General features: G+C 35.3%; 1 protein-coding gene across 2 annotated transcripts in view; it reads right to left on the bottom strand.

Moving 5' to 3' along the window:
• Aff2 (ALF transcription elongation factor 2) overlaps window positions 1-20,848 on the bottom strand; it is a 504,495-nt gene that overhangs the window by 72,693 nt on the left and 410,954 nt on the right. The gene's annotated exons all lie outside the window — the stretch shown is intronic.

The following is a 20,848-nucleotide window of genomic DNA, read 5'->3' as shown; positions in this document are numbered from 1 at the left end:
TTTTTGTGCTTAAGACTACAATAGGAATTCCTCATTATCTTTACATTTATTTCAGAAATTCAGCCTATTGAAATTGATACTGAAAAATGAGTTTGTCCAGATGTCCCAAATTGTTCAATTCAAATGAAGTACAATTTACTAATGAATGTATAAAGCCATTATAAATATCATACAACATAATGTTGCATAATATTTTAGCGTGTTATACCATTCAAATGTTGTTTAATATTCCCACTTGTTCCATTTTTGAAAGTAGGTATTAGGTAGTGCTTTTGCTACAAACACTATTCATGACGTTTCATGAGAGAGAAGTCAACATTCAGCTGGGATTCGGATTTGCAAATACAAGTTTTCTGTGACTGAACTGCTGTTTAAGAGTTCAACATGAACACCAAGTGGACTGAGCAGTTGGCAGCTACTTAATCTCTCCGGTTCAGACTCTAATTATACTTTCATTTTGCAGACTACAGAATGACAACTAAGGTGTTTGATCTTTGATCTTTACAGCATGATAATATAAGGCAAAAGAAGAAAAGGAAAGAGAGGAGAGAACTACTAAGAAATAGGAAGTAAAGGGAGCAGGCATATGTAAGAGAAAAATTGTGAAGATGAGAAAAAAAGAATCTGAGGAATAGGCTATTGTAGAAGGCTTATTTATTTTAATGGGAAATTATAATGGCATCTATTTTTGCTGCTGTAAGATTTCTCCAAGAAACACCTCCTGCTTTGAACCTTGCCTCTACCATATTTCCATGTTTTGAGGAATTTCACACTCAAGCTCTCCCAACTTCTACTTAGAATCTATATTAGTTTTCTGTATATAATGAAAAGATTCTCATTCATATAAAATGCTAACATTATTCAAAAAGTTAAACAAATTATTCAAATTTATAAATACTTAATCACAATCACTAGAGAAAATGAGGTCTAAAATATCTGGGAAAGAAAAGCTGTGCATAGGACACTAACTGAAAGCTTTGTGTGCTTTTCAATTAGATCATCAGAGGAGAATACATAAACTTTGTTTTTCATGTGACTGTGTCATTGACACTGATTCTAATGGGTCACAAAGTTAATCTACTCATCTGTTTCCATGTAAGTAACAAAAATCAATAAATATGGATTGAAGTGGTGTGGGAGGTTTAGTCATTGAGAAAATGAAGAGATCATTGCAATCTAGCGTACTATGACATGGGAATGCATACATTACTGTGAGCACCAAGCAAGATGGACATTAATGAATATACCCTACAATTATGATTTATAAATTCTACTTCCATTTGTGAGCTCCATATGCTACGTCTTCATTTAGAAATCATCATTATCATTGATGGCTACTTCCATCTCAGCTCAGAAATGAAATTGATTTCCTATACATCCTCAATAAGAATAACAACTTCCTTTTCTGTGTTGAAGGGTGAAATAAACCTGATTGGGGTTTGAGGGTCTCCCTCCTAAATTGTGTCACCATCTGACACCGATCACTGATGGAAAGCTCATTGAGAAACGTGTGTTGTAGAGTATGAGAATTTCTACTCATCCTTTCTATCTCATCAGAGAAAAAGAGCATGGAGCTGTGAGGCTTTGATGTCTCAAGGTTGTTTTTGGCAAAGGCACCAACACATACTGTGTTGTTTTCTTTTATAATACAGCAAGCTTAGAACTAAAATGGAGTCTGTTTCAGCCTTGATGTCTCTTGCCCCCCTGGACTTAAGCTTGATATAATGAACAATGCATGGGCAAGAGCAGAGCTGCAATATCAGACAGAAAGTAACAGGAACATCATTGCCACAAAAAGGCAGCTGGCCTCTGTTGATTTCACTCCAAAGGCCTTCTCAATAGAGACTTATCCAGAAATTACAACAGGCAAGAATGTTTACACACAGAAGGTGATTTAATATTTAATGATAAGCCACAAAACAATTATGCAAAACATTATCTCTCTTTTCAAATAAAAAAACTAAGAATAAAAAAGATTATTCAATGCTAAAATCTAACTGATTTTCAAACCCAGGTGGTCTATCATGTCTAGAGTATTGGCCACTTAACAAACTGTAGTTTATCCACCACAGAAATAAACATCCCAGAAAACACTCATAGGTATACTGTTTCAAGTGCATTATATAGGTCAACATATCTAACAGCCACCACAATCCTATGAGGTATATATTAGCATAAGCTTCATGTCACATCGTAGAAAATGGAGGCAAATAGAGGTGAACCAACTTGGCCCAACTAGCACTAATGAACTATCAGCGCTTGCAAAATCTGTGAACTTTATCTCATGCCTTTTGTGATCCGGGTTCTTTGAAAGCCTTACCAAGGTCCTGGATTCCTGAGCTCAGGACCAGTACCCAGTATTCTGCTATGTAGGTAACTGTTTGAGAACTCTCATCTACTGATGTATATGTGTAATGTACTATGGAGTTACTATCCTGGAAGCTGAGGGTTTTTTGTTGTTATTATTTATTTCTCATAGTCATTCATTAAAACATATTAATCCCTGTGTGCTAGTCACTAAATCTTGATACACTAGTTTAGAAGTTCAAATTATGCTTTCTGATTAAAAAATTTTTTTCCAAATACACACTATTTCTTTAAGGTTTGGGATTAAATAACAAATGTTCTCAAATTTCTCCTACTGACAGAATGCCATACATTAGTGGATGAAGACTCATGGATCAGACATAAATAGAGCCACATGGATCCTTAGTGCTCCTGCAGTATCTCCCATATTTTGATCCAGGAATGGATGGGGACAAATGGTACAGCTGCTCTTAAAACAAAATCTAGAAATAATTTAATTTAAAATCATACAGGCCTAGTTTTTAATCACTGAATAATGGGGTTGTTAGATGTGTATGTGTGTGAAGTTGTCTTGCTATATACATAGATTTATTGCATAGAACTGGATGTTTAGATATATTAGGCTTCCATGAATCTTCTGGAAAATTTTGAGATAGAGGTAGAACACCGACATCAGAACTTATCTGAAACAGTGAGAACAGTTGTTACCTGATATTTCTAGAATTAGCGAGATTTGTTCAGGGTACTGGCTTGATTTTGGAATTTAATATGATTATACTGGTTTGGAAGCTATATGGAGACAGGAGCATCTCTGTATCTGAACGACTTCCTTTCTATATCTTATCAGTTCTGATACTCCTCTAAGTGTGCACCAGCTTTCATATTTTGTCATCTCTTAAAGCATTTGGAAGAGTAGAGATGATACACATTTCCATTTATTATATCACGTCATGCAGAACACTTTCCTTGCTGGTAGTACTGGTTGGCTGGCTTACCTCTGTTCTATAAATTGAAGTTTTGTTCGTCTAGTAGGGAGATATAAAACCAATAATCTTTCAAGTAAACAGATGCACTTTTCATGCCAGAAAGGTGGGGAGAGTAGAGGAAAAGAAGGAAATGGGGACAGATTTTCTACAAATTCTACTATCATAGTATTTTCCTTTTGTTATATGGAAAATTTAATCACTATATTTAGAAATCAAGTTCCTGACACAAATCAAAGCACATGTAATAAGAGATTTGTGTAGTTTGGGTCCTCGTGGTTGTTCATCCATGGGTAATTCTAAGAGTTGAAGGCCATCCAATATCAATATTGAATTCACTTACTTTGTAGACATAATTTAGTAGTTTGAATTGTTAGTTTTCTATAACCATGACCAAATACCAGAAATGAACAACTTCAACGAGGGAAGCTTTATTCAATGGTTAGTCAGCTGCTCCATTGCTGTGGGTCCTTGCAATGCTGAAATTGCATGCGGGAAGTGTATGATTGAAAAAGGCTGTTCATTCTACAGCACCCTGTAAAGAGTGAGACAAGCAAGAGCAACTTAAAAGGCATGCTACTAATAATGATCTTCTGGTGACCTACTTCCTTCAACAATGCCCTATATCCTTTAAATAACTATCATGATGTAATTCCATAAATGGATTAACCCTCTGATTATAACCTAATGACTAGATCCACAATCTGGGGAAGTATGGTTCCAACAAACAAGTGTTCAGAGCAAGACTTCATCTCCTAATCATTTGCAATAAATGTAAAATATAGTTTGCTCTTATATATTTGCTATCAATTGCCAAGGTCTATGTGTTAACTCCATTTTGGTGAATTATTTTCCAAAATAGTTACACACATCCATAGGAAGAGTCCTCCAACTACTTATTCTATACCAAATATGTTGTGTTCCTTCTACTGTGGTCAAGTTACCCACCAGGCCAATGCACATATGCCATCAGATAAGTTTTGTTCGGGTTTGGAGTGATCTGAGATTCTGTTGGTGAGTATATGATGCACTATGGATTCCATCATTTGGAACAAAAATGTTGCCAAAGCAAAGATTATATCCGTATAATATGGCAAACAATTCTGTGTTTTCTTAGTAGTCAAAATGTCTTTTCAATCCTCTATGCTTTGTCTGTGAAACACCATTTAACTATGCTAATATATACTTTGATTTTTCACACATGCTCTTACTTTGTCTATGATATGTTTAGTTTTACTTACTAGTAAGCTAGATATCATTTGCTATGTTTATGGTTTTGTATTTCTGAAATAGCACATGAGTTTAATACACTCAGAACTCACACTGTAAAGCTGACTCTAGAGACAACATTATGGGATGATTTTATTGGCGGAAACTATCTTTTACTAATTTCAAGAATTAAACTCATTGTGCCAGGCTTATTAAATATAAATCTTCTTTAGATCTAAATTTATAAATTTTGGTAGAAATAGTGTAATGGTATCAAAATATAATTCTATTTCTCCAATACAGATTATAATATTACAGACTCACTTCATCTTAGTAACTTTGGATTCAAAGCCTACATTCCTCATAGGTTTGGGTATATGAATCATCAATGTGCTTTATTATCTAAGAAATGTCTATGTACATTATACATGGTACCTGTATAACAATGAACACATCACTAGCTATAGGACATTAATGCCTAAACAATGCCAACCAATTGCTTGCTATAGTTTCAAAAGTCTGTCAGTGAAATCTGTGCTTTCCCATAATAAGTATGTTCTTCTACCCATGGCTGTTGAACCCTTGCAAGCCAATGAGTTGGAATCAAGAGGATATACTTTGGCAAAGAGAAAGCATTGAAAAATGAATAATAAATGCCATCTTCTCTGCTGGTGGGGTGGGATAGGGATTGGAGCGATTTTTCACTGGTGATTGACTTTGAGTGTCAGGCAGAAGGTTAGAGAAAAATGATAGGCGGGAAATAGAATTAACTGTCTTTGTTTTGCTGCGGATATCTTGATAATTGAGAAGAAAACAGGAAGGTGTGAGTGCCTGTTAATAAAAAGCACTGGACTATCCAAAACCTCTTGGTGAAATCATTCTAATACCTGAGAATGAAAAGATAAGAAAAAGAAATTTTTTAGATACGAGATCATTTCCATGTTTTTGCTTTTAACAGAGAAGATAAGAGAGACCAAGATGAAAGACATTCATTGTATTTCCAAAAACTAAACCATGCTCCATGAGGACCAAATGGTGCTGAATTTGAATTCGTTTTTAGCCACAAATTAGCACCTCTCAAGAGCTTCATGGTTTTGAGCCATTGATTTTGGATAAATCCTGATTGGCAAATGTGAGAACAGATGGAGGTGTGCCAGATGGTTTTTCCAGACATGTTCAGGTCTAACTGCCAGACTTTGAGCTGGCTAAAGCTGAGGATAGGAAGCAATTCTTTATTCTTTTTCTCCTGGCTCTGGGGAAGGTGCTATCTGTGCCCACTAGTTCATGTACTGTGTGCAATATCATCAATTTGAAAAAGAATCACCGACTCATCTTCTAGGCCAAAAGAAATACACAAATGAAGGGGAAACAGAAAGTAGCTTCCAAAAATTAAAATATGCTGGAAAACAGGGAAATATCCATTATCAGTTATGCAAGATTTTATGAGAAATTGCCTGAATCCTTTGAGCCAACAGTGTTTACAGTTACTGCAATGAAAATTCTAATTTTGGGCTCTAATGAACACAAAACAATCCATATTCAACCTTGGCAAAACTTATAATGACTATGTAATTGAACTGACTTTGCCATATTAAAATATTTTGTAAAATTATAGGAAGCTGCCAAAATGTAAGTACATGGAGTTTGAAGCCTTAGATATGTGGTAGGACAGTCAACCCACTTCCCCATATTTTCCAAGCAGACAGAACTGTCAAACAATGAAAACACCATCCACACTTAACACTACCTTACTAAGATGTGATAAAATACATTGAATGCTTTGGACAATGAGTCAAATAATGTATAGTTATTTTAAGCATCAAAATATATCAAGTTTGCATTTACTTTTATTTCAATATTTTTATTTCAATATTTTTCAAAATGCTTAAAGTGGTATCAAATTCTTTCTAGCTATACAGTTGAGATATACTAAAGCAAAGCTGTCTCCTGCCCCATAATATCCCCTTGCTGCAACTAGCTAATATTTATCACTCATACTGAAACATGGGAAAGATCTTGCCAAGTAAAAGAAGGTATGCACTACATGTAAAATGATTGCAATTCTGTGAAATATCCAGAAAAGGCCAGTCCGTGTAGTTAGATAGCAAGTATATTAATAGTCTGACCATGTTGGAGGAGACTATTAGAGTATTTAATGACTAAATTGGTCCCTCTGCAGATGATGGAGATGTTTTAAAACAAATCAAATCATTGCTAGAATTGGTAAATATACTATGTGCTATTGAATTATATATTTCAAATCTGTGAATTGTATGGCATATGAATATTATCTTAGTTAAGTTGAGGATTCTTGTAGTGAACAAATTTTTGAGAGAGGATAGGCATTACAGGGTGTCTACAGGGATAGAAACTACAGAATCTCCAATACTAATGTGTTCACCTAACTAAACCATAATGCTTCCCTTTTAAGCTTACTTTACCTGCTTATAGTGAGCCTATGTTTTAATGACTTTCTTTTCTGGACCATTATCATGGAGAGTTGATCATTTGGTAAGCTGGTGAACCTTCTATTATGTGTCCCAGAGTATCCATATGCCAAAAGCAGACTTGCTAAAGAAATGTTTGTTCCTGATAAGTGCAGATAGAGTCACATAAGAATTCTTTTTAACTCAACACACTGGTGAATTGAAATCACTTACACAGCCCACCGCTGTTTATTTCTGTATGCCTCAAAGTTGATTCTGATATATCAAAGGCATAAGGTTTTTATGGTCAAATGGTTTTTGAGATACTACAACCAACAGTTGTTTTCCTTCTTAGAGATGTCTACTGTATGTTATTAGCATGTTAGGGTTCAAAAATCAACCTAGGGGTAAACTTTCAGATAAAGAATTTCCCATACTTATTTAATGACTATTGAGAGACAAATCTTTTGGGTTTAGATGCCATCTTAGAGAACTTGAACTAAGGTTGAAATAAGGTTAACTAACAGGCTGGTACCTAGAACCAATTTCCAGGCTACTTCCCAATATGACCTGATTCTACCAGTTTCCAGGTTAGCCTGCCCCCGAAAAAACCTGCATCTAGAACCAGTTTTCAGGTTATTCCCCAACAAATCTGCACCCCTAGGTTACAAGCCTGTCTCTGGCACTTTGATTCCTAACAACCACCAATCAGGAGAAAAACTCAAGTTCAATTTATGGTTTGGCTCCCAGCACCAGCCAATTATGTGAAATAACATCATGGCCCCGAGCAAATGTGTACCAGGCTACATACCCACTTCTGAGAGAGAGAGAGAGAGAGAGAGAGAGAGAGAGAGAGAGAGAGAGAGAGAGAGAGAGAGAGAGAGAGAGACATGGGAGCACATACATTTGTTTTTATCTTCTGAAAGGTATCTATTTAACTACTGACATACTTAAAAATATTTTTTATGGATCATACTGGCTGTAAGGCTAAATTAACTAATACAATTCGCTGAATGAAAAGTTAACTGATTAATATTGTCTGAATCCTTTATCTCCCTTAACAACATTTTAATCTTAACAAAATAAGCACTAATATACACTGCTCCTATATATATATTTTTCATAACTTTCTATGCATAGGGGTGGGCTGGGGTATTATAACAGGCTAAATAAACAAGATGATTTTCAATCAAGATGCTTTAGATCTCATCACACAAGAGTTGTAAGGATCAACAAACATCCATCTCTGTAATATATACTAGTAAAAAGCCCTAGAGAAGTTCTGATCTCAACAGTATGTTGAAACTCCACCCCTGATTAAATGATTTTCATGTGGGTGAATTACCAAAGGGGTGGTTCAATACCAACCTACGAAATCAAGGATCATGACTGAATACTTGTAAAAATTAGGCTTAAACTGATTTTGTTTAAGTCCTTAGAAATGTTGAACACTTAATATTTTGTACAAATAGTATAATGAGAACTCATCATCACATTGGCAATCTTGTTTGGTCTACTTGATTATCAAAGGGATTAGAATGTGCATCATATTGCTTCATCATATGGGAATTTGGTATCTTTCAGTTCCTTAAAAAGCATTCTCTCTACATGTGGTATTTCCATTAATCAAATTACATTGATTAACCAGAGAATTTCTTTCCAGAGACCTGTCTAACATTATTGACAAAACCACAAATTTTCAAATACAACTATTTTGTCTTTATTACTCTTTGACTATATTATTCTTTTTTTGAAAGAACTGCTTGTATGTATGATTGTTAGAAGAAAATTGATTTCAAGGATCGTGTTTCTGAGTGTACCATATTATGCTTTCACTAGGAAGACAAATTGAATGTGACATGAAGTTTCATTATGAAGAAACTGTTACATAGAGTGACATTGGTTATTGAAAATTGAAATGAAGTGAGAAGAAGCTAACACCAATGTGTATGAGAGTTTTCTTTCTTCAAATGACACAAAGAACTCAATATATCTAATCATCTCTGCTATGCCCCCTGGGGACTGAGCTATAGTGATATTGCATGAGGTAGCTTCTTGATTGCTTGCAACCTAATTATTAAGCCATATGTCACTTATATGTAGATAAAACCTTTGTGTGACTGATAGTTCTTGGGAATTGATGTTTATTCACTCACGGCTAAAGTAAATAATATTAGTAATCTAGCCATGAAACTCATAATGTAAGAGGACAAACCACTCACTATAGACTGGCATTTTGGCTTTTACATCAACACATGCACTACTACAAACCTAGAAGTAGGCCTTGGTCACATTGTCTCTAAGCACATTTTCTTATGCTCCAAATGTCCTAAGCAGAGAGTCTTTTTAACAGGAATCCAATGGGGAATTTTCCCTCCTCTTGTGCTATGTGAGAAGCTCAAGGACTAGATTCAATTTATGTTTCTGAGTTCATCATTGTTTTTTCGGTCCTATCCACAAAACTATGCCTTCTGAGTCCCTTGGCAGATGATCCTCCCAAGCTTGCAAAATGAGTCATCATTTGATTATCCGTTCTTTGACTGCTAAAGCTAATGCCACCCAAAGATTATGAGGATCCCTCCTGATGGCGAGCATCTTTGTCATTTTCCTCTTTCTCTTCCTCCGTCTCATCCAAGAAGCTCAGTATATTCCCTTTAGTTATTTTATGTTTATAGCTGGATCTTTAGAGGTGGGGTGAACCTAAATGGGCATCTTGGTGAGATATGATACACAGCACCACCACGATGACTCTGATTATCTTTGTAATAAAAACCCCAATATAAGCTGGGCTTGGTGGCATCAGCATTAAGGAGACTACGTCTGGAAAAAAATCACAATTTTTAATTCAACCTGGGCTGTATAGAAAGGCTGTTCCCAAAAACAAAACCAGCATGAAGCAAATCCCAATGGACAGAGAATGATTGATGGATGAGCCATGCTTACATTAGAGTGAGGGCTTCATTACTAGATATGGCCATTCATTCTATCCTCTCTTGGACTTTTACTGTAATTTCCTCCTGTCATTTGAAATTATTTAGAGAAGTGGGTCATTATGCAAAAAGAGTTTTATGCTAAGCATTTGAAGTAAAAGTTATAGTGAGCCCTATTATTATAATAAAATATTTAATGTACATTTTTAGAACCACACTTTGATTGTTGACCTACTAAACCATAAGTCCTCCAAATAATTCAAAGTAAATTTTCCTAATGTGACTAGTTTTTACACCCTGCTTGAAGGAATGCTAATGAATGAGCTGCCTGAATGAACAGAGAGATTGCAAACTCAAACAGTGCTGGCCTGAATAATATGCCACTGTCACCAGAAATGAGTTCTTTCCTATGCAAAGTTTCCTCTGGAGTTATGCTCCTCACCCAGAGGTGATTTTCCAATAAAATCAGTTTTCATTATTGCAAGTGTAAGGACAATCCTTGAGGGAAGAAATCACACAATCCAACTCTAAAAATTGCCATATGAAGCAAAATTTACTTGGTGGGAGTTTTATTTTCTGAAATACAGTATTGCTTTTTTAGTATCCTTTGTACACATTGGTATTAAGTGAGCACATTTTTACCCCATAATTGAAATATTACCTATGGTTTGAGTTCCTTATATATTCATGAAAAATGAAAGGAATGTTGTTTAGTTGTATAATTCTACAGAGTTATTTCTTAAACTCTCGTAACAAGAAACATCTATGACTTAGTGTGTCAAGTCTGGATTAGTAACAACTTCATTTGCCCTGATTACTTTGGAGTTACACAACTTCAGTGACTATTAGCCAAAGAAAAGAGTTATGGAATCTCTCTTTCCCACTGTGATTGCACACTTTGACAGGAAAGAGTAGGGAAGAAGGAATAGCTCTCAGATTCCCCAACTCCTAGAGGGAAGCATAAGTGTATGTTCTGGCCTCACTGCTTCATGTCCAATCCTGTTCATTCCTAAGCATAAAGATGGCCTTTCAAAATAGGAACTATCATTATCATTTATAGTTTCACGGTTTCTTTTTTGTTTTCTTAACCCACGAGGTAAGAATTTGCTTTGGCATTCTTGGAAATACCTAATGATATCAAGCAAAACTGAGACTGCCCATATGTAACCCCCATCCAAAATGGGGACAGAGCCAAAGAATCACCTAAAATGGTTACAGCACTAGGTAAAAGTACTTACTTAAATGCAGCTTGCATTCTTGTGGAATGGCAATATTGTGGCTTAAATAAGAAATGTCTCCTATAGATATACATATTTGAACACAATGTCCTAGTTGGTGGTCCTGTTTGTGGAGCTTTTGGAACTTTTAGGACAGGAGTGTTGTTAGAGAAATATGTCACTAATTACATGCTTTAAGATTTGATACCTTGCCCCACTTTCATTTGTTTTTTCTGCTTCTCATATGCAGTTGAGATCTGATCTCTTAGCTCTGTCTCCTGTTGCCATTACAGATATGTATTCTTCAGGAGGCTTAAGGCAAAACACATTGTCAGGTTTCTTTTGCTTGTGATGTTTTTCAAAACAGCTAGTTATCTTGGGCCATTTATGTTGGAGGAATCATTTTAACAGTGTTGCTCAGACTCAATTCCCTTACAAAAATCCCCCTTTAGGTATTCTCTCTTGCAACAGGAGAGAATGACTCTTATTTTGAACTAACACCCACATTACTCACAATGAACATACATTCCAATAACCATTGTTCTTATTCACCATCTTGGACGAGTTTTTAGATGTTAAAATTATATTCTAAATTCTGCCAGCTATAATCAAAGGCCAGCAGAAAATTATCAGATATAGTTTTGATTGTACATTTCTTGATGCTCCCTCAGCAGGATCTGTTCCCAACAGTATTAATGTAGGGAGGGCTCAGTCGCTCTCTGCGATGTCATTGCAGAACAGTTCCCATTTGGGTGTTAACTGAAAACATATCATGCCATATTTTACAGGGTTTAGAAGTGATTGTTCACTTACTTTTTAAAGTGTTCTCTACAAACTTGTTCAACTCCTGTTAAATCCCTTCTTGAAATTAGGTAGGTTGTTAAACGAGTGTAGTGTGTCAGAAGTATATATTTACATCCATATACCCAAAGTAAGTCCATTAACAGATCTAATTTGCTTAGTAACGACCCTTGCATCAGTGTGTAAGTACTACATGCTAATAAACTGCATGTTTGGAACACTGCATCACTGTATAAGTAAGTTCAAATTTAATCTAATTTATGTTGAAAGTAACACACAGCTCAAGGTAGTAGAAAAGAGATGTATAAGGCATATTTCTATATATACAGTTATTCCCAGATTCCCAGGAACATGTGCTATAGGGTTCAACAATGCAAACCTGGAAACAGTTGGAATGAATCCACGCCTGCCATGAGTGTACCTCATAATGCTTTCATGTAGGGGTATTGTTATATACATTATGAACTGGCTCAAAGATTAGCTAAGAAACCCAACCAATTTTTCTGGAATATCGTTCAAAATATGTGAAATGTATTTATAAGTACATGGTATATAGAAGAAGCAAAATATTTAAAACTTTGTTAAGAGGTGAGAACTGAGAAAAATATTTCAGGGGTTGGTTAGATAGATTAATAGTAATCATTTTCTACATAATTGTAAGAACTAGAGTTGGGATCCCTAACACTAATGTGACATTCGGGTAGGTATGGCAGCTTGTCTATATAATCCCAATGCTGAGGAGATGGGGACAAAGGTTCCCTAGGCAAGCTGGTTAGCTAGAAAAGTCCAATCAGCAAGTTTTGAGTTCAAATGAGAAATGCTGCCTCAATATATAAGGTAGAGATGATTGAGGAAGATACAAAATGTCAACTTCTGGCCTCCACCTGTCCCTGCACACATGAACACATTCGCCAACACACATATTATTACTCATACATGTGTGAAGTTACATATATGTAAGTATGCATAACATGTACACACCTACATCTGAACATAAACACACCCAGACCCACATCCCGCACACACCTCAAAACTGAAAATTTTATTTACTTGTGGCTGTCTTTTCCTTCCTCATGCCAAGCAAAATTCTCTTAGCCTTATGTCACCCTCAGTATAAACATATATTACATGTAAACACTGGCTTGTGATAGCATGTAGTCAGCCACTGTTGTAAATTCTACAAATGAAAATGTTTTCCTGGGGAAGAGCACTTTTGTTTTTCTCCAAATGTGGGCTTTCTGGTTAATTGTTATTAGTTTAGGCCACAATTTTAAGAAAGCAGAAATTATCTGTTTCCTGGTTTAGTTTCTGGTTAAAATGACTCATGTCTATTCTTCTCAGTCCTGCAAAAAGTAGTCACCTACATAATAAGTTATCACCACAAGCTTTTGAACACACTGATTGACTCTTTGGAGCTTTGTGCTATCATAGAGGCACACATCATTTTCATAAGAATAAAAATAGTCCTACTATGCTTATGAATTTTTTTGGATAAAAATACATTTTGAAGAAAACTCATGTCTGTGGGAAAAATATTTTCTATAGCTAAAATAATATTATTATATGTAATGACAAAAATACATTTGAGCAATATGGAATTAAATGTGTGGAAGTCAATAAATTATCAATCAAGAATGCATGAAGCTACAAGAAATCAGCTAGATACTTAGAGAACTTCGGCATGAGTTGATATTTACTCAAAAGCCCACAGACAAAGATTAATCGGATATAATCAGATTTGATGTCAATTTTTGGAAGCCATTTAAAAAACGCTACTTTATGACTACTCCTGAACTTTAAACTATAACTAGTAAAGTAAGTAAATCTCTTCCAAACCTTCTTAGTTTTATCCACATTTCATTGTTCTCCACTTACCCATCAAACGCAGAATGCACATTTTGGGATTTCATCTCCTTGGCATTTGTCACTACTTGTTCCTTTCTTTCCTCTAACTCACAAATGGTATTTTCTGCTACTGTAAAAAATGGCCTCTCTCCTAAGCAGCTTCTGAGTAGCACACATTGCTTACAGCACAGCACCTGCTTTCTTCTTTTAGTGCCTTTTGAAAGTGTTATTTTACTCTCTTGAATGGCTTGTACTCCTACAGTTTATCAGGGGACTCCTGCTGCGACACGGAGAGCTGCTTCCAAGCAATTGCTCAGTCCTTCATGTGTACCTCACAGGATGCTGTATGAACTTCAATCACAGACCCAACCTGTTTCCATTTCAGTGGAATGATTTGTGAGTTTCCCTACCAGACTGTGAAGATTGCCTGGGCCGTGATCTTGTCTGACTCATCCCTCTAGAAATTGTGTTAAGCACATGATAGGTACATAATTAACATTTGTTAAAAGAACAAAGGTTTGTGGCTTTCCAGAGTTTTTAACAGATCAGCTATGCAACTCTGGATTTCTGACAGTTTTCTCAAAGATCACTGAATGGGGTCTGCAGATATAGCTCTATGGTTATGAGTTTTTGCTGCGCATTCATGAGAGTCCCACAAGTGTCTGTAACTACAGCCCCATGGCAGCTAATGAACTCTTTCTTCTATTTACTTACATAACTACATGCTAGTGCACATATGATCATGCAGGCACAAACATATCATACATACACAAATAAATAACATGCATTTTTAAAAGAGAAGGTAACAGAATGGCAATGTCAAAATATAATTTTTAGTATACCTGATCAATTTCAAAATGACTCATTTGAATAACAGCACATGGAATTGTCCATCCCTGTCTATAGAAAACACTAACCAGCGCAACAAGAAACCAGGATGTGAATCAGTCCCTATCAGAACCAAGGATGAGACTAAACATACTATGTTCACTTGCCTTTTGTTGACTTTCAGCATCATTAATTCTATAGATCATGCAGAGTAAAATACGATTAGTGTCCCACTAGATTAACTGTAGATAACCCCTCTGCTGTATGGGTCATGGTGGTAAAAACTGCCTCAGTTACTTTTCAAAGACCTGACAGCAACTCTTGGTGAAAGCACTGACTCTTCATCTGGTGCTTCAGGTGACCAACAGTGACTAAAACAGGCTGAACCTTACCTTCTCTACCATTAATAAGATTCCATGGCTGCTTTGTTACCTTAAACTTTTTTCCTCAGATTGTCTGATTAACTCTACAAACGAACATATTTACATTAAAATTCCCCCATCTCTTTTCTTCCCTTTCAAGCTTAGATAATAATAGTAACTAAGATGTTTTTAAGATGTACAAGGGTAATAGGAATAACCATCGATTCACATCCCATCTCATTCCAGATTATCAGCGATATACTAAGTGGTCTCTAGTTGTCTCACGGTTCCTTACTTAAATTACTTACTTAATCTTTCCCCTTTGCCTAAGGACAAAAGGCAATCAAGTCTGCTGAATGACAATGGTGCTTTCCAGACCTTAGCATCTTCCTGTTTTGCTGACATTCTGATGAAATCTTTTCTCCTTCAGAAACTTATTCTGGGTTTACTGGGTCCTTTTTATGTGCTACATATTTGATCTGGGTTTGTTAATAGGACCTTTAGATTGTTGTTGCTTACAAAAATGTAGCTTAATTTCCTTTCAAAGGTTTTGCTTTTACAACTTTAGGCTTACTTTAATGTTCCACAAATTTAGAAATAAAGAGGTGCTTCCTGTTTTTATTTCATCCTTGTGTTGATCAGGATGTTAATTTGCTACCTAAAGAGATATGTTTTTCATAAAGCTTTTGGAAAGGTGCGTGATAATAATGTTACAACTAAAATGCTTAAATCTTTGAAAGTATTCTTTACAGATATAATAAACCCCATGTAGCTGAAGTTGTTCTAAATGTTTAAGTGCCTTTCAATTTCATGAATCGTTAGTTATTGACACATTTGATACTAATTTTTGAAGAGAATGAACAGCTATGCAAAGTTATGTAATATAACTTTTTAAATCTTCCAAGCATTCAGAGGAATTTAAAATCAGTGTGTTTTTCCTAAATGGTAGTGGCCACTGTGTGAAGTATATAGAAACACGGGGTTCTGACCTCTCTGAGTTTCAGTTGTCTCCTTTTAGCTTATACATAGCATTTCTCTCAAACTCCAGGGGTGGAAGTACCAGAAAATTGTGCAGCAGTAACCTGGAAACTCGTGTAGCGTTTACTAAGCTGTGAGGATAAATTCTGAAAGCTTTTGTATCCAATTGTAGCTACTTTTACCCTATAAAAATACATATAATTTTACAGTGTAATTTTATGTAGCTGTTTAGAGAAATATATTTTGCTGTCTTCTCATTAGTTGGCTATGAAATAGAGGTGATTATAGATTGACTAGAGATTTATGAAGCATACTGCTGTGGGTATTTCACAGTTAAGATATGAGTGGACAGGTAATATTAAGGTATGAGTGGAGCCTGCCCCTCTGGTGTAGCACATTGAAGACTACAGGTCTTTGCCTATGGCATTCTGAGGGAGCCACATTTCCATGTTCCATAGTCTTGCTGGGGTGTGCACCAGGGGATATTTGCAACCCTTAGAAATGATTTGGAATGTGACAGTAAAAGAAATACAGGAGATATTTTGTAGCTTCATGACTTGGAGTTTACTTTCCATGAGACCTTTGAAGATAGTATGCTTAATTCAGGAACTCTCATTAAAGACTAGGTATGAGTTATTAGGGCACTGGATTTCTCAAACTACCTATGGAGACAAGGCTTCAGTGTGGCCACTTTTTTCCTATGGACTGATCTTCCCATTCAACATCCCACTATATATTTTTCAAAGTAAACATGTCCTCTGGCCAAACACATTTGGGAAACTCTTAGTAAAATAAATCTCAACTGAACAGTCTATAGGACTTCTCTGTGCTAAACCCCCATAGTGCATAGTCATATTGTTCTAAAGACAAACCCACAAGAGTAGTGTTTGGCAGAACCCAGTTGAGAAGTCATTGTCCTATCAGTATGAATGAGGGTGATAAATCCAATTCCATTCCATATATCTGCAATATGCATGCATGGAAAATCATTCAAAATGAATCTCTGAAAACTTTCATAAGGGATCATTTCAGAGTATCAGTCCAACATACTGATAGCCACAATTATTTTCAACCTTACAGATCTCTTTTAAGATATAATTATATAGGTTCTTGTCCTTTAATTCTCAGATGTGAAATGTAGAAATGATGGATGAGGATACAGTCATGTCTGTGCACAGAAACCCATCAGACTTTTTAAAAACTATAATTATATGGGTTATTACTCTCTAATTCTCAAATGTAAATTTTAAAAAATGATGGATGAGGATTTATATGTGTCTCTCTGTGTGTAGATGATATACTTATGTACAATGATTGTAGCATACATGCATGCTACTTCAAATTGGATTAAAGATTATCTAGAATGAGTATATTTATAAAACAAGTTTTTAAGCTTCTGTTTTTATTAAGATCTAGAGGACCTTGCTGAGATGTGGAGTGAGGAAGGGATGTATTCAATTTTATATGATAAACTAATGTCAACTTCAGGACTTGAACCCTATATTAACACTTCCTTGCTGTTTAAATGACTAAAGTACTAATTGATTGTTCATGTTCATAAGAAGATAAGAGCGCTTTAGTGCTATTTGACTCTACAAAGCTAATTCCTTTCACTTGAGTTTTCTACTTGTCCCTTCACTATCTTCACACCACTGGACAGTCAGAATTCTTTATATCCACTTCTATTCCTCAAATTAGTATCTTAAATCAGTAGTATTTGCACTCTTGATGCAAATGTTTCTCCTTTACCCTTTCCACCCCTAACTTTAACAGTGCTAAGTTTTCCCCTGAGAGCTCCCCCCTTGATTTTTCACTTCCTGCATACCAGAGTCATCCATCATTCTATCTTCTATTTAGCTCTTTACAAAAAGATATTTTTCACCACTACTAAATATTCTACTCCTCAAGAATAAGACTTGTGTCAGATTTACTCTTAGTTCTGTCAACATCCATCATAATTTCTAGAATTCTGCCAGTCTTAATAATAAAATACCCATTACATGAAATAATAAATGATATGCAAGCGACTGTCTAGAAAATCTTTCTGGGCATTTTTTTTTCATTTTCAACAATGAAACCACCATATCTATAAGATAGACCATTTTCCAAATAAAACTGTAATTTCATCATCTCAGTTGATTCTGACTCTGTTTTGTGAACGACAACTACCCCGTTCTTCAATGTTGTTAAAGTGTAAATTCAGGAGATAATTTTATGCTTTCTTCCCTATTTTTTTCTCTCAACAGATGTCAACCTCAGTTAGATTCAACTTAGCTTATTAGTGCATGGATTTTAGCCAAAAGCAATTCACATTTTCATAAATATACTATCACATAAGTCTTAATAACAGAAATGTAGATTTTTACTAAAAAATATATGTGATAAGTCACATATGGTGGGGGAAATGTGTACATCTCTCAGGCCTTGTTATTACAATGACAATCTATAATATAAAAGTGAATGGCTCTTCTCCTAACACATTACAGAGCTCTAGTTTTACTACATCCATCAAGATTTTCTGCTACTGTAGTTCCACTATATAGAGAAATAAAACAGACAACTCTTGGCTGATTGTTAATCTTAGGAACAATCACTTCGAGTCTGACTCTCAGAAGTAATATTTAATGGTCAAGGTAAGGTCATTATTATACATGAGGATATTACGCATTTACATTCCTTAAACATGTATGTGTTTATTCTCCTTTATATGGAATATTTACTGATGTGGACCATAGTTTCCCCACAGTGATGGAAAGAATACATACCCAGGAAGTTATTGAAAATAAATTGAATGAGTAGCTGAGAAATACGGAGGGCTTGAACTTTTATAGAAGAAACTGAGTGAAGTTAGTGAATAGTTTGCTACAAATCTAACAATAATTTATATAGCCTTAGGTAGATCTAGAAGTTACATAATTTATAAAAACCAATATGAATTTTGAATTGCAAAAGACTAGCAGTACATTGTAGATAAACATTCGTTGTTTTTTGCGATATCATTGCCTGATGATGCACCATGTATTCATTGGATCCTCAATAAAGAGTGAATTGTTTGTCTGTATTGATAACTACGTAGTATGTCAGTCCCAGAAAATCCTGAACACCCAGTAATGGCTCATTAAATGCCTATTTAGTGCCTAAGATTCTTTCTAATACTAGTATCCACCAAAGTAAAAGACTTGGTAGCTTAACCTGTAGTGTCTTTAAAAGTTCTTCTGCCTTTTCCTACCTGTCCAACTACATCCAAAGATAGGGAACTTGTAGCATATAGACTTATACAGTAAGCATGTAAAACTCTATACAGTATATAGTATTTTTTAACTATTCAACTTTGCCACTGCAGAATAAAAACCAATACAAATAATATACAAATGAAGAAATGAATCTATATTCCATTTACAATTTCACATGCAGATAGATATTGAAAAGTCATGTTAGTTTTCACATGACATGAAATATTCTTATTATATTTTGAATTTTTCTAAATATTTGCCATATTATACATAAAAGTACTATATAAAATCTCATCAAACAGTCATCTTCACAGCACTCTATATTTCAGTTGTTATTGATGCCATTAGACCTCAACTTCCACTGAGCGTGCATCAAAATTTTCTAATTGATGTTCCAATAATAGAACCAAATGCTCATTCTAGCTAGAGACTAAAAGACAAGTAAAAATATGAAAAGCCTCTAGAAGGAATAAGGGCATCATGTGGACAGTTTTAGACATGACATAAATAAGAGTAACAGGGAGTAGGTGAGGACACATTTACAACATATAAGCTCCTATTGCCTAATGGTGGCAACCTACTAGATGAGAGCTAACAACTTTGTTAAGCTTCTGGGCAAGCTTCCCAGAAAGACCATTTTCTGAATAATATGTAATCTATTCATTCATATGGAAAATGTGGCTCAAATTTTAATCTTGGGGGCAGGAAGTGCAATGAATGCAATAAAAATTTATTGACAGTCATTAGACATGAAGATCACTGTATATTAAACTTTAAAAAACTCTTTTGTTGTTCTTCTGCCTGCCAATGTAAATAATGCTGTAGAGTTTCTGCCCATGGAATGAGCTTGGGAAGATGGTTTTCTTCTTCAAGTGTCCACCTAATTGTGGCTGTCAACTGAATTTGATATTATGATTCAAAGTACAACAAGATACACTAAACTAATACCGGATTATTTAATTAGAAGACATTTCTAAATACTTAGTACTTTAACTTAACTTTATTACTAAGTAGACTTTTTAAATGTAGTTAAGAGCAGGAAGATCTACAATACTTTGAGCCTTCCAAGGTTTCTATCTTCTTTTAAAAACACTTTAAAGATCTAGTATTTGAAAGAATTTACATTACGAATTAATAAGAATTCATAAAATGTATAATTATATGTAGGGCCACAGTTTTACAATGATCAGGTAGAAAACAGGTCCCACTTCAGGTTATTAGATTATAATGTAATGTAGTCCCATAAAGAGATACTGGACTGTTCTATACATGCAATAGTGAAGCTTGGGCTCATTTCCTGTAGGAAGAGCTTAAACTTAGAGCAACTGAAAGCAAGATTTATACTCTGACAGCCCTTGCCTTACCCCTTGTAACCTGAAGCACACATCTGTATGCAACCATACAGGAGAGAAGGATGTAATCTGACTGTCTGTGAGGGGAAAACACCACTAATGAATCACCCAGGGTAAATTAATCCCTGCCTCATTAGCACCATCTTCTAATCTGTGGAGCTGTCCAGACAGAGGCTTACAGTGGAAGAGCTATCAGACTACACATGGAAAAGAAGCCAGGGTTCAGAGAAGATTCTAACCTCAATCATACAAGACTAAAACCTCAGTTACTAAACTGGTTCCCATAGGATCAGTATAGCATAATACACTTCCCAACTGTCGAGGGCCCTGGAAAGGGCTACAGACAGGTGAAATGAAATATAAGAGTACAGTATACA

Source organism: Rattus norvegicus, chromosome X (genome assembly GCF_021556685.1).
Source record: "Rattus norvegicus strain SHRSP/BbbUtx chromosome X, alternate assembly SHRSP_T2T, whole genome shotgun sequence".
NCBI classification, from domain to species: Eukaryota; Metazoa; Chordata; class Mammalia; order Rodentia; family Muridae; genus Rattus; species Rattus norvegicus.
Note: the sequence above shows the minus strand (reverse complement) of the source record. Positions and strands in the feature narration are given on the sequence as shown.